This window comes from Piliocolobus tephrosceles, chromosome 4 (genome assembly GCF_002776525.5).
Source record: "Piliocolobus tephrosceles isolate RC106 chromosome 4, ASM277652v3, whole genome shotgun sequence".
Lineage (NCBI taxonomy): Eukaryota > Metazoa > Chordata > Mammalia > Primates > Cercopithecidae > Piliocolobus > Piliocolobus tephrosceles.
Genome location: NC_045437.1, coordinates 76,207,466 through 76,220,531, shown reverse-complemented (window position 1 = coordinate 76,220,531; position 13,066 = coordinate 76,207,466). Strand labels below are relative to the sequence as shown.

Sequence of the window (13,066 nt, the reverse complement as noted above, 5' to 3'; positions counted from 1 at the left end):
TTGTTGTTGTTGTTGTTGTTGAGACAGAGCCTTACTCTGTCTCCTAGGCTGCAGTGCACGATCTTGGCTTACTGCAGCCTCCGTCTCCCAGGTTCAAATGATTCTCCTGTCTCAGCTTCCTGAATAGCTGGGATTACAGATGCGTACCCCCAAGCCTGGCTAATTTTTGTTGTTTTTTTTTTTAAGTAGAGACTGGGTTTTGCTGTGTTGGCCAGGCTAATCTCGAAATCCTGACCTCAGGTGATCCACCCACCTCAGCCTCCCAAAGTGCGGGGATTACAGGCGTGAGCCACTGCACCCAGCCCTGTCTATTTTTTAATAAGCAAAAATATCCAAGACAACTTGAAACTGGTCTCTAATCTTTTTAAACCTGATTACTTGTAACAGTTATGCCCATTTCTTGGTCAGAGTTCTGCTTTTTGATATTTCTGAATGTATTGTTTTTTAAACTACCAGGTACTGCTTTGACTTCTGAAGTTTTCTGCTTTTGGAAGAAATCTTACTTCTAAGTTATTCATTCTGTCTAGATATCCTTAAGTTTGTCCAGTATTGTTGAAGCCTACATGTTTCTTTCTTTCTCTTTTCTTTTCCTTTCCTTCCCTTTCCCTTTCCCTTCCTTTCCTTTCTTTTCTGAGACAAAGTCTCACTCTGTTACCCAGGCTAGAGTGCAGTGGTGTGATCTCGGTTCACTGCAGCCTCCTGAATTCAAGCAATTGTCCTGCGTCAGCCTCCCAAGTAGTTGGGACTACAGGTGCATGCCACCACAACTGGCTAATTGTTGTATTTTTTAGTAGAGATGGAGTTTCACCATGTTGGCCAGGCTGGTCTTGAACTTCTGGCCTCTAGTGATCCACCCACCTCGGCCTCCCAAAGAGCTGAAATTACAGGCATGAGCCACCGTGCCTGGCCTGAAATTTTTCTATTCCCTAAATTGTCTTTCTTTTGTGTTCCTTTTTGTTGGTTTAGTTTCTTATTTCATTTTGGAAACTATTCTGGAGTATCTAGTGAGCCTCAGCTGTGTATGATACTAAAAAGGTGATTAAAAGCTTTTTGTGAATCAGTGAGGCCTGTCACTGGTGGACTTCAACTTAGATATTTAGGTGGTGAACTGGCCTAAATTTTTTTGGTTGATTCCCAAGTTTGGGGAGGTCTGTTGTCTAAGATTGTAAGTTTTTCTATGACACTTTTCATTTTCTTTAGAGGAGAATCTTCCAGTGTAGAGTTCTAATCTTGACATTCTGAGAGCAAGGTAAGTATATTCTTCTGTTATATACCTCCGAGGCATATCATCCGCTGTAATCTGAAAGTCAGGAATGGGAAGGTTTTTGCGGGGACAAGGTTCTGTTTGCAGCCTTTCTCCTGGTGCTCCTATTTTAGGCCCCACTCCTGTCTTCTGCTATTGGAAAAGGTAGTTGATTGACTGTGGGAAAGGGTGGGAGTCTCATTTCTCTGTTATTTAAACCTTCAGTCAATTCCTCCATTTCAGTTGCATACTTCACACCTCCTCTGCAGTCCCTTTGCTTCTAAATTCTAGCCAGCAGGTTGTTCACTTAGTTCCCTCTTTGCAGGCACTTTTATTATAGTTTCCTTGGTTTTGTCAAACCAGGCACCATTCCTTCTATTTTCCATCTTTAATACGTTTTGAAAACTGTATTAAAGTTATTTAAGAACTGCTACTGCTTTTTACAGTCTTTGGTGTTACAGGTTTATACCTTGTTTTTTCCCCCTTCACTTTCATTTTAGTGGAATTTTGGAAAAGGAAGATAAATGAGTATAATTAATTCGCCATGTTTGACCAGAATCACTGAGCCCTTAGCTTTTGAATTTCTATAAGGCATCTTTCAGAACAGTGTCGGAATGTGTTGACACTGTTGACAGTTAATTGATTGGAATTTGGTGGATGATAAAGTGTTGGCTTTCTGAAAATCTCGCCCTGTAACCAACACCTGAAAATCCAATGCATGATGTAAGCACATCTTAAAATTAAAAACTTAAAATTGATTAGCCCAAACCTAAGGAAAAGAGAGCACTGACTCAGCTGTGTCAGGTAACTAAGGTATTGCTATAGTTTGTCTCCTAACACTGTGCCTCATGAGCACTTGTAAAAAACAGTAAGCACTTAATTTATGTCATGAGTCATGCCAGGCACTGGTAGTACAAAGATGAGTAGATAGCCATGTAAACAAGAAATTATAGTACTGTGATTTAAGTGCTGTAATAGAGATGTATGTTGTGTTTGGTAGCACAGAGAAGGAAGTGCCCACCTCTACCTTGGAAGGTCAGAGAAAGCTTCACATGGCCAGTCATGTTTGTTTTGAGCCTTAATGAACAAATAAGAGTTGGGGGAGGGGAAGATGTATGAGTAGTTGTTAGGGTATTTTAGGCTGAGAGGTGGCATGGGTAAAAAGCTTCAGAGGTGAATTACGCTAATTGGAAAGTTAAGGTAGTTAAGGGAGATGTGACTAGAAGGATAGAGGCCAGATCATGACTATGTCATGTTAAGAGGATTGTACTCTTCCTCTAGATTAATGTAGTAGTCTTCAAAAATTTTATTGATTGATTGATTGATTGATTGATTGATTTTTGTGAGACGGAGTCCACTCTGTCGCCCAGGCTGGAGTGCAGTGGTGGGATCTCGGCTCACTGCAAGCTCCGCCTCCCGGGTTCATGCCATTCTTCTGCCTGTAGCTGGGACTACAGGTGCCCGCCACCACGCCCGGCTAATTTTTTGTGTTTTTAGTAGAGACAGGGTTTCACCATGTCAGCCAGGATGGTCTCGATCTCCTGACCTTGTGATCCACCCGCCTCGGCCTCCCAAAGTGCTGGGTTTACAGGCATGAGCCACCGCACCCGGCTGTCTTCAAATATTTTTGATGCAGTACCCATATCAAAGATTTTGAACGTCTTCCTTCATATGTGTATATTTATAAAATTACATGTCCTCTCTGTATTAATATATAAATTTACATATTTAATGTGTATGTAATAAAACATATAAAAATAGAAATGATAACGGAGAATAGTAACTTCTTCCTGCACACAACTTGAGAAGCTGTTAAGTAATGGTGAGCAATAGAACAATTTTAAGTTGGTAGTTATTACCATGCTTGTATTTTAGATCAACTACTCAGGTTGCAATATGGAGGAAGTTTTGGACTTGGAGAAGGCAGGTGTGTGTGTGTGTGTGTGTGTGTGTAAGTGAGAGAGAGAGAGAGAGAGAGAGAGAAAGAAATGCTTGGGTGTCTCAGCGACACTTTTTTTTTTTGAGACTGAGTTTCACTCTTGCTGCCCAGGCTGGAGTGCAGTGGCGCAATCTCGGCTCACTGCAACCTCCTCCTCCTGGGTTCAAGCGATTCTTCCACCTCAGCCTCCGGAGTAGCTGGGATTACAGGCACCTGCCACCATGCCTGGCTAATTTTTGTATTTTTCAGTGGAGACAGAGTTTCACCATGTTGGTCAGGCTGATCTGGAACTCCTGACCTCAAATGTTCCACCCGCCTTGGCCTCCCAAAGTGTTGGGATTACAGGTGTGAGCCACCGCACCCAGCTGAGACACTCAATTGCAAGATAGGTTAATTGCAGTAATTTAGTCAAGAATAATGGCTTGAATTAAAACTGAGTAGAACAGGGCTTGAATTCAAGAGATTTAAGTAGTAATGTCTATAGGAGTTGACAGTGATCTAGATAGATATTATGAGGTAAAAGAGATTGCCTTGGTCAGCCATTAGTTGATAAAGGGAACCAAGAGGAGAGAAACAAGTTTGTAGCAAGGTGAGATGACAAATTGAAGGAACCCTGAGATATTTGTGGTCAGCCACGTGGGAATGCTTTATAATTGGATATTGTTGGTCTAGTATTCAGGAAAAGAAAACTGGGCTGGGGATAGAGTTTTGGGAGTCAGAATATAGAATTTTTGGTTGGAGCTGTGAATGTGGATGAGCTCATGCAGGGTATTTATATAGCAGATCAGGCATCTCTGGGAATAGTCATTTAAGGGACAGCTGAGAAAGCTGTCAGGTGAGAATAGTGTCAAAAGAGCCAAGAAAGGGAGTTTCAAGAAATGAGTAGTAGCCAGGATCAAATGTAGCAGAAACATTAAATGAGGCAAGAAATAATTAGATTGGATAAGTTATGGTCCTTTAACAATCTTACCTTGAATTTGAGAAGCCTAGGGTGGAAATCAGATTGCCATGAAGTGAAGGTGTTGAAGGATGAGGAGCAGACACTAGAAATGTGTCTGCTTCTCCTTTAAGACCAAGCATCTTTGAAATAGTAGCTTCAGCAAGCTCTCGGGTTCAGGAAATTCTTTTGGTTTTGCTTACGGAATGGGATTAAGCATTATTTTTAGGATCTGGCAAAGGAGTCCATGGCAAGGTGTATTTAAAATATTAGAGTAGAAAGGGATAATTATTGAGAAAGAGATGGGCGAGAATGCAATATGGAGCACAGGTGGAGGAGTTAACCTTCAGTAGGAGGAATATTGTCCTCATAGACTGAAGGAAAGGATATGACTAGTTTGTAGGTTAAAGCAGGAGACTGAGGGAATTCCTTAGCTGATGGCCTCTGTCTCTTCCGTTCATTCATTGACTTAACAAACATTGATTACCTGTTACGTGTCAGGCAGTGTTCTAAGTATATGAGAGCTGTGAACAGAGCCTTGCCTTCATGGAACTTCATTCCAGTGAATGATAAAAGGCAGGGCCATCTGCAAAGTGTGGGGATGTAAAGGTTGTCAGAGCCTTGGTAATAGAGGGAAGAGTGGGAGACAGTACTGAGTAACTTAAAGGTCCCAGCTGAGATTAGAAGCCACACATTCTGGTGTTCTTGAAGCCGTCTAAATCTAGTTATTATTGTACCTGAAGAGCACAGTAGAGTTAGAAGGGTTAGCGGAGCGTGTTAGAAGAGTTTTCATTTTCAAGCCAGATGCGGTGGCTCACGCCTGTAATCCCAGCACTTTGGGAGGCTGAGACAGGCGATCACCTGAGGTCAAGGGGTTCGAGACCAGCCTGGCCAACATGGCGAAACTCCATCTCTGCTAATAATACAAAATTAGCCTGGTGTGGTGGCGCATGCCTGTAATTCCAGCTACTTGGGAGACTGAGGCACCAGAATCGCTTGAACCTGGGAGGCGGAGGTTGCAGTGAGCAAAGATCGTGCCACTGCACTCCAGCCTGGGCGACAGAGTGAGACTCTGTCTTTAAAAAAAAAAAAAAAAATCATTTTCTTCATTCTGCTGAAAATAAAGCAAGAAGTGGGTACATCCCATTTTTGTAGTGTTCTATTCTGTTATTTTAATATATGTATTACTTTTTCCCCCCTTAGTGGCCCTTTTCCTTCGATGTAGAACATCTCTAATCTTGGAAGACCAACCTAATAATTATTAAGTTTTCCAAAATGTCACCAATTTTTTAAACATTCGATGTCTTTTCTGTGGAAAACATCCTGAAACCAAGTCCTTTGGAAAGTCTTAGAAGTCTTTTGAGGGCTGGGACTGCATTTAATATTTATATTCCCATTTCCTACTACTGCTCAGTACACATACCACACACAAAGCACTTGCGCTCGTGTGAACCAAAATGTATAGGGATTCTTTAATAAGGTAGGGTTTTTTTTTCCTTCTTTTATACCTAGGAAAGTCGCAGAAGTTAATTGATTGGTAAAGCACTTAAACATTGTTCTGATTCTTACTGAGAATTCAGTATATTATTATTTTAGAAACAGTTTCAGAAGTTATCCTATCTTCCTTATTCTTGATAAATATTTTTAGTCTTTCTAGACAGGGTATACTTTTCAGTCAAAGTAGTTTCACCCAAAGTAACTGTACCCCTGTACTAATTCTATTACAGCCTCAATAGTGGATTTTTTTTTTATATGGGGACTTTCATGATAGAATGCGTTTAACTAAATTAAGCAATATTCGTTAAGTGACAGAAGTAGTTAAAAGACAGAGGCCTCAACATGAAATGAATTTTACTTTATGCATTGTTATATAACTTCATTATTAAGCTCTAAATTGATTGGACTGGATCCCTTAGAGGACTTTTTTCAACTTTGGGATAGGGATTTAGGCCACAAAAGCTGTGACTATGGTAAAGTGTAGCATGATACAGTACAGGCAGAACTTAGCAATCAGGTGAGGTCTCTAGAGCCAGGTAGTGGCTACATTTAAATTAGTGATCCTCTTATTAGCTCCATAATCTTGGGCAGGGTAGTTTTGTGTGTCTCAGTTTCCTCATCTGTAAAATGGGGATACAATTATGAAGATGAAGGGATTAAAATAAACAAGTTTGCTTAATAAACAAGTTTGTTAAAAGTGTTTGTTGCACATAGTAACTTCTCAATAACTCATAGCTATTGTTACTATGGGTTTTTGGTTTTTTGCTACATTTTACTTTATTTCGTATATAAGGAAAACAACCAGTTGATTAAGCAGTTCCAGAACTGCTGTGATAGTGTTCATTAGTCAAGAAGAAAATGAGATGGAAGGAAAACCTTTCATTTCTTCCCCAGACATATATTGCCAGTATCACAGTAACTCATGACAGCACATGTGACACAGGCTGATTTTCAACATAAAGAGAGCCCAAGCAAGAAGGGTGAGTATTCAGTTACATTTCTAGTACTCAACTGAATTTTATTTTTTAACTCTTTTTTTTTTTTTTTTTTTAAGACAAAGTCTCGCTCTGTCATGCAGCCTGGAGTGTAGTGGCGCAGTCTTGGCTTACTGCACCCTCAAACTCCAGGACTTTAGTGATCCTCTGCCTCCTACTTCCCCTCTTGCCTCGCCACCAAGTAGCTGGGACTACAGGCACACCCCACTGTGCTCGGCTATTTTTTGTAGAGATGGTACATTTTGTCATGTTGTTCAGGCTGGTCTTGAACTCCTGAACTCAAGTGATCCACCCACCTCAGCTTCCCAGAGTGCTGGAATTACAGACGTGAGCCACTGGCACCTGGCCTGTAATTCTTTAACTTCTAAATAAAGAACATGAAAAGCTTGCTTTTCTTTCTTTTTTTTTTTTTTAAAGGTTTGGTACTACTGAAGGCCAAAAATAATTTTATGGGATATATCTGTTCTCTTCCAATCAAAATCCACTTAAAAGTTTTTGTTTTCCTTTTCTTCCCCTGTATTATATTTCCAAGTATCTATTTATCTATTTATTTACTTATCTAATTTAGAGACAGGGTCTTGCTCTGTCACTCAGCCTGCAGCCTCAACTTCTGGGCTCAAGGGATTCTTCTGCCTCAGCCTTCCAAGTAGCTGGTTCTACAGGCTTGTGCCACCATGCCTGGCTATTTTTTTTTTTTATTGTTTTTGTGGGGTTTTTTTGGTAGAGATGGGGTCTTGCTATATTGGCCAGGCTGGAATCGAACTCCTGGCCTCAAGCGATCCCTCCACCTTGGCTTTCCAAAGTACTGGGATTACAGACATGAGCCACTGTGCTCAACAAGTTTATCTATTTAATGTTCTGACTTCATGGATTCTTTTGAAATATTATGCTGATTTTAGGGGCTGTGATAGAGCCATAAAAATATTACTTCTCAGTAAGCAATTTGAGTTTTAAATGTTATTTATGATGAGTAATCACTAATTCTACTGTTATAAATTTTATAAGATACGCTTAAGTAATATTGTTTTTATGAAAACTCTTTTGTATAGGTGAGTCATCTTACTGGTTAGAGTACAGAAAAGTATTTAAATATCTGATTTGGTCTTATTTATTAAAGCTGTTTACCACTTATGCGAAACTTTAAGGTCAGATATTGTCAGTTTCTTCAGACTGGGGTTTAATATATGAAAAGTTAATTAAAAAAATAAATAAAACAAGCTCATATTACCTAAAAATACGTTTCTAAATTCTTATGGTAGCATTAGTTTAGACTATAGGTGTCATGAGGGCAGGGATTGCCTTGTCTATAAAGTCATTTAACAAATGTCTACTGAGTAATTACTTGTGCCTGACAGTCTTCTAAATGTTGGAAGTATGACAGCAGTGGACATAATAGGAAATCCCTGCCCTCGTAAGATAGCATTTTCATGTAAGTTATATTTGCAGTGATTGACATCACCATGACCTTTAGCTGCCTCAGGCTGAGTACAGGCATGCAACCTAGACCTCTTACCTAGCCAGTTTCTGCTAGAGGTTACAAGTCAAGTTGTGCCAGGGGACTTCATATGTCCCCTCTGTGAGTCAGTCTTTATAGATCTTGGGAATCTCTGGAGGATTCTAAGCAGCAGAGTGAAATTTCAGTTCACCTAAAAAATGTAGCATCTATGCAATAAATGTACTAATTTGACACCAGAGGGACTGTTTTTCTCTTTTAGTAATTTTTAATGTTGTAGTCTAAGTTGAACAGAAGAGAAAATTATAATAGTATATTAACATTTTAAAGTAGATTTTTCATGTAGATGAAGGAAATAACCTTAGAGATAATAAATTCTGCCCTTTAAAATTTTTTTAATGTTTTATTTTTGTTTTCAGGTATAGAATGGCCTCTTGTAAATTGGTGCCTGTGTTATTTATTTTTATTTTTATTTATTTATTTTTGAGATGGAGTCTTGCTCAGTCACCCAGGCTGGAGTACAGTGGTGCAATCTCTGCTCACTGAAACCTCCACCTCCCAGGTTCAAGCAATTCTTCTGCCTCAGCCTCCCAAGTAACTGGGATTACAGGTGTAATGCCTGTGTTTTTAAATGAGGCAACTGAGGACTTTGCCCAAAGTCCTATTGCTAGCTGGTGGTAGAGCCTAGCCTTCTGTTGCTTGGCTGTGTATTCTTCTTTCCTTTAGAAAAAGAAATGTCCACCACTTAGTACAGTAATCCATTGGTACAGTGTCAAACTAAAAATTGGCTGTTTTATGAGTTTCTTTTTTTTTCTTTTTTTAAATTTATTTTATTTTATTTTTTTCTTTAAGTTCTAGGGTACATGTGCACAACGTGCAGGTTTGTTACATATGTATACATGTGCCATGTTGGTGTGCTGCACCCATTAACTCATCATTTGCATTAGGTATATCTCCTAATGCTATCCTTCCCCTCCCCACCTCCCCACAATAGGACCCGGTGTGTGATGTTCCCCTTCCTGTGTCCAAATGATCTCATTGTTCAGTTCCCACCTATGAGTGAGAACATGTGGTATTTGGTTTTCTGTTCTTGCGATAGTTTGCTGAGAATGATGGTTTCCAGCTGCATCCATGTCCCTACAAAGGACACGAACTCATCCTTTTTTATGGCTGCATAATATTCCATGGTGTATATGTGCCACATTTTCTTAATCCAGTCTGTCACTGATGGACATTTGTGTTGATTCCAAGTCTTTGCAAAAATATGCTTCACGAATTTGCGTGTCATCCTTGCACGGGGGCCATGCTAATCTTCTTTGTATCGTTCCAATTTTAGTATATGTGCTGCCGAAGCGAGCACATGAGTTTGTTTCTTCAACATTTTTGAAATCTCTGTCTCTCTTGAATCCTCATAGTGCTTTATATTACCCCCCCCATGGCATTTATTACTTTCCACTCATATTGTAATCATCTTCTATTAACAAGATTTTTTTTTTTAGATGAACTGTCTTTGAGAATGGAGCCTGTGTATGTTTCTTCTTTGTGTATTCCTCACAGCTCTTAACAGAATTCCTGGCATTCACTAGGTACTCACATTATTAAACATGTACTCATAGAGATTATATTTTGGGTTTGGTAACAATGTGAAACCACAGGAATCTATTTAGTCTACAACATTTTAAGAGGCTGGCTTACCATCAGATCTAAGTTTGAATTCTGGCTCCATCCTCTTCTTGGCCGTGTGATCTTGAATAGGTCACTGAACATCATTTTCCTCATCTGTAAAATGAGAATACGTGCCCCATCTAGCTTTAAGATTTAGGTAAAATGTATACAAAGGGTCTAGCCTGATGTACTAATAGCTACTCAGTGAATGGTAACTATTATTACATTTGAAATTTATTTTCTATTTATTATAAATGCATTTTAAAATAATATTAAATAGCTCTGTTACCTATGTGAAGGATGTGCAGTAAGAAAAAGGTCCATGGTGAAAAACTGACAACATTTTGGTATGGTTAGCAGATTGTCCACTCTGGGCTTTTTAGCTTGCCAATTGCTTATTTAAGATGTTTGATTCGGGGCTCTTAAGAACTGGTTTACCATACTAAAACTCAAAGAGACTGATGTATAAACTAGAATGGCAGTTTATTAATAAGTCATTAAAAATGTATTCTCACATAGGAAAACAAATGCCACAGTGGAATCCAGATTGTAATCAGAAGCTTGCTTGAGGAATAAGGATAGTGGGTTGGGTATCTAATACTACATTAATCTCCTGCATCAATCGTGACCTGCCACTTGGCTACATCAGGACCCCTTCTCTTCTAGAGAGTGCTAAAGGCACTGCCTAATCACCTCTCATAAATCCTGTTGTAACTTACATAGTTGTCTGCTTTCAGATTGCACGTTCTTAAAGCAGACAGCAAAACACTGGAGGAGGTTTTATACTTACTCATTAGCCTGTCTTTCCTGCTAGAGTTTTACAACCTCACCTTAGTTGGATTTTGGGATCTTAAACAGACTTCTAAAAATGTTTTAAATTTAAACTTTGTATTAAGTGTACAGAAAGTTTTAAGTATACAAAAACCTAAGGAGGATTATATAATTAACCCCTATGCATTCATCACCTGGCTTCAACAGTTATTAACATGTGGCTCATGTTTTATCTATACTGCCTGCACCTCTCTATATTATTTTAAAGTAAATTCTAGGCATCATATAATTTTACCTGTAAATATATGACTGTGTATTACTAAGAAATAAGGACTCTTAAAAAAAAACACATCTTCAGTACCATTATCATACCAGAAAAATCACTTAATAATTCCTTGATATCTAGTAAGTGATCATAGTTCCCCAGTTGCCACATCAATGTCTTTTTTACTATTGGATTATTCAAATCAGCTTTCAAACATGGTCCACACGTTATATTTGGTTGGTGTGTTCGTGGATTTCTTTTAGTCTATAACAGCCTCCTTTCCCTCCTTTTTTTGCTGTTTATTTACCCAATTTGTCCTGTGGAATTTTTCACAATCTTTATTTGGCAGACTCATGGTATGCTTTAAAATGTTCCTCTATTCTGTTTCTGGTAAACTTGTTGCTAGATCTGGGCATGCTGAGATTCAGGTTTTAATTTTTTTCCTCCCAAGCATATGTTATGGGTGGTGTGGTATGCTTCTTGTCTGTTGTGTTACACAGGGAGGCACATAACAATGTCTGTCTTGCCATTTCTCTTTTTGTGTGTTCAGATTGATCATGGAGTTCAGTGTTATTAGCTTCATCCAGCCATTATGAAATTCTTTCCTCCCCTCCCCTCCCCTCCCCTCCCTTCTCTGTATGCAGCCAGAATGATCTTTTAAATATAAAATGGATTACATACTACCTACCTTGCTTACAACTCAATAGTGTTCCACTGCTTGTAAACTGACACCTAAACTTCCTACCACAGTCTATAGGAATCTGCAAAACCTGGGGTTTATCTGGCTTTCTAAACCTCATTTTATGCCATTCTGTGCTTTAAGAGGCAATGTGGCATTATTGTTAATAGCTTGGGCTCTTGTACTAGACTGGGGTTGGGGTGTGATCTTGGGTAAGTCACTAAACTGCTCGGTCCCTCTATTTTTTCATATCAAAAATTGATGTTCTAATAGTATCTACCAATAGGATTGTGATGATTAAATAACGCATATCAGTATCAACATTGTGATGATTAAATAGTGAATATCAATCACCTACAACAATGCCTGTATAACATAACAAATACCAAATGTTAGCTGTTGTGGTTGCTGCTGGTGTTGATGCTGTTGTTTTTTATGTCTGTGTTCAGCCACACTGGTACTCTTCAGTTTCTGGACGTGCCAAGCTCTTGACAGCCTCAAGATCTTTGCACATCGTTCTCATTGTCTCTTGCAACATGACAAACCATCCCAACATTTAGTGGCTTAAAACAACAATCATTTAGCTTACAAATTTGCAAGTTTGGCAGAACTTGTGAGAGGTAGCTCATCTCTGTTCCGTATGGCATTGGCTGGGGGTGGCTTAACTGAGGGCTATGGGGTTTACTTTTCAACGGATTACTCATATGGTTGGCAAGATAGTCTTCACTCTTGGCCAGGAAGTCAACTAGTGTGGAGGTCTTGATTCCTCTTGATTCCTTTCTGCAAGCTGCTTGTCCTTACAGCATGGTAGCTGGGTTTTCAGAGTGAGTATCCGGAGAGAAGCGGGCAGAAGCTGAATGGCCTAATACAATGTAAACTCAAGAAGTACACAGTGTTACTTTTGCCTCATTATTTTGGTTCAGGCAGTCACAAAGGCCCACTCAGGCTTAAGGGGAGAGAGCACATAGACTCTACCTCTTGATAGGGAAATAACAAGGTTTTCTAAAAGAGGGACAGGAGATACTGTTGCAGCCATCTTTGGGTAATGTACTTTGCCATACACATGCTATTGCCTGAACCTGAAACACTATTATCTGTCAGATTCCCACTCTTTAGCAAACTAACCAACTTCAATTAGGTCCCTCTTTTTTCCATTGTCTTTGTTTGCTCTCTTTCTCATCATAGCTCTTCATTTTCCTTGGTAACACTTACCACAGTTTGTAATTTTTCTAAGTCCATGGGTGTTAAGACTTGTTATGTACTAAGTACCTAGCATTGGACCTGTTGAAATGTTAAAATGTGTTATTTGTTACTTACAAATCTAAACATCATGAATCACGTTTGCACTAAGGAAAGCGTGTTCTAAACTTTGTGGAAAAAAATGGAACAAATACACAGAAACACCAGGAGTCAGTCCTTTAACTCGTTAAATTTCATGCCTTACTCCTTAGCTTAGGGTGAGGATGCGATGAAGAAAAATGTAAAAATGTTGAGGTGGGAGGAGAACTCAGTTGGAATAGCTAAATTTCTACTTACCCTCCCCATACTGTAAAAACCCAAACCCACAAATCTGTTTTCTATTCCTCTATCACCCTGTTCATGGCAAGAAGCTTCTAGCTGGT

General features: G+C 39.2%; 1 protein-coding gene and 1 non-coding gene across 2 annotated transcripts in view; one reads left to right on the top strand and one right to left on the bottom strand.

Moving 5' to 3' along the window:
* Positions 1–13,066, top strand: part of HOMER1 (homer scaffold protein 1) — a 139,023-nt gene that overhangs the window by 16,001 nt on the left and 109,956 nt on the right. The gene's annotated exons all lie outside the window — the stretch shown is intronic.
* LOC111544541 lies at positions 9,323–9,424 on the bottom strand. Its single transcript, XR_002732200.1, has one exon. It is a non-coding gene; the product is annotated as a U6 spliceosomal RNA (small nuclear RNA).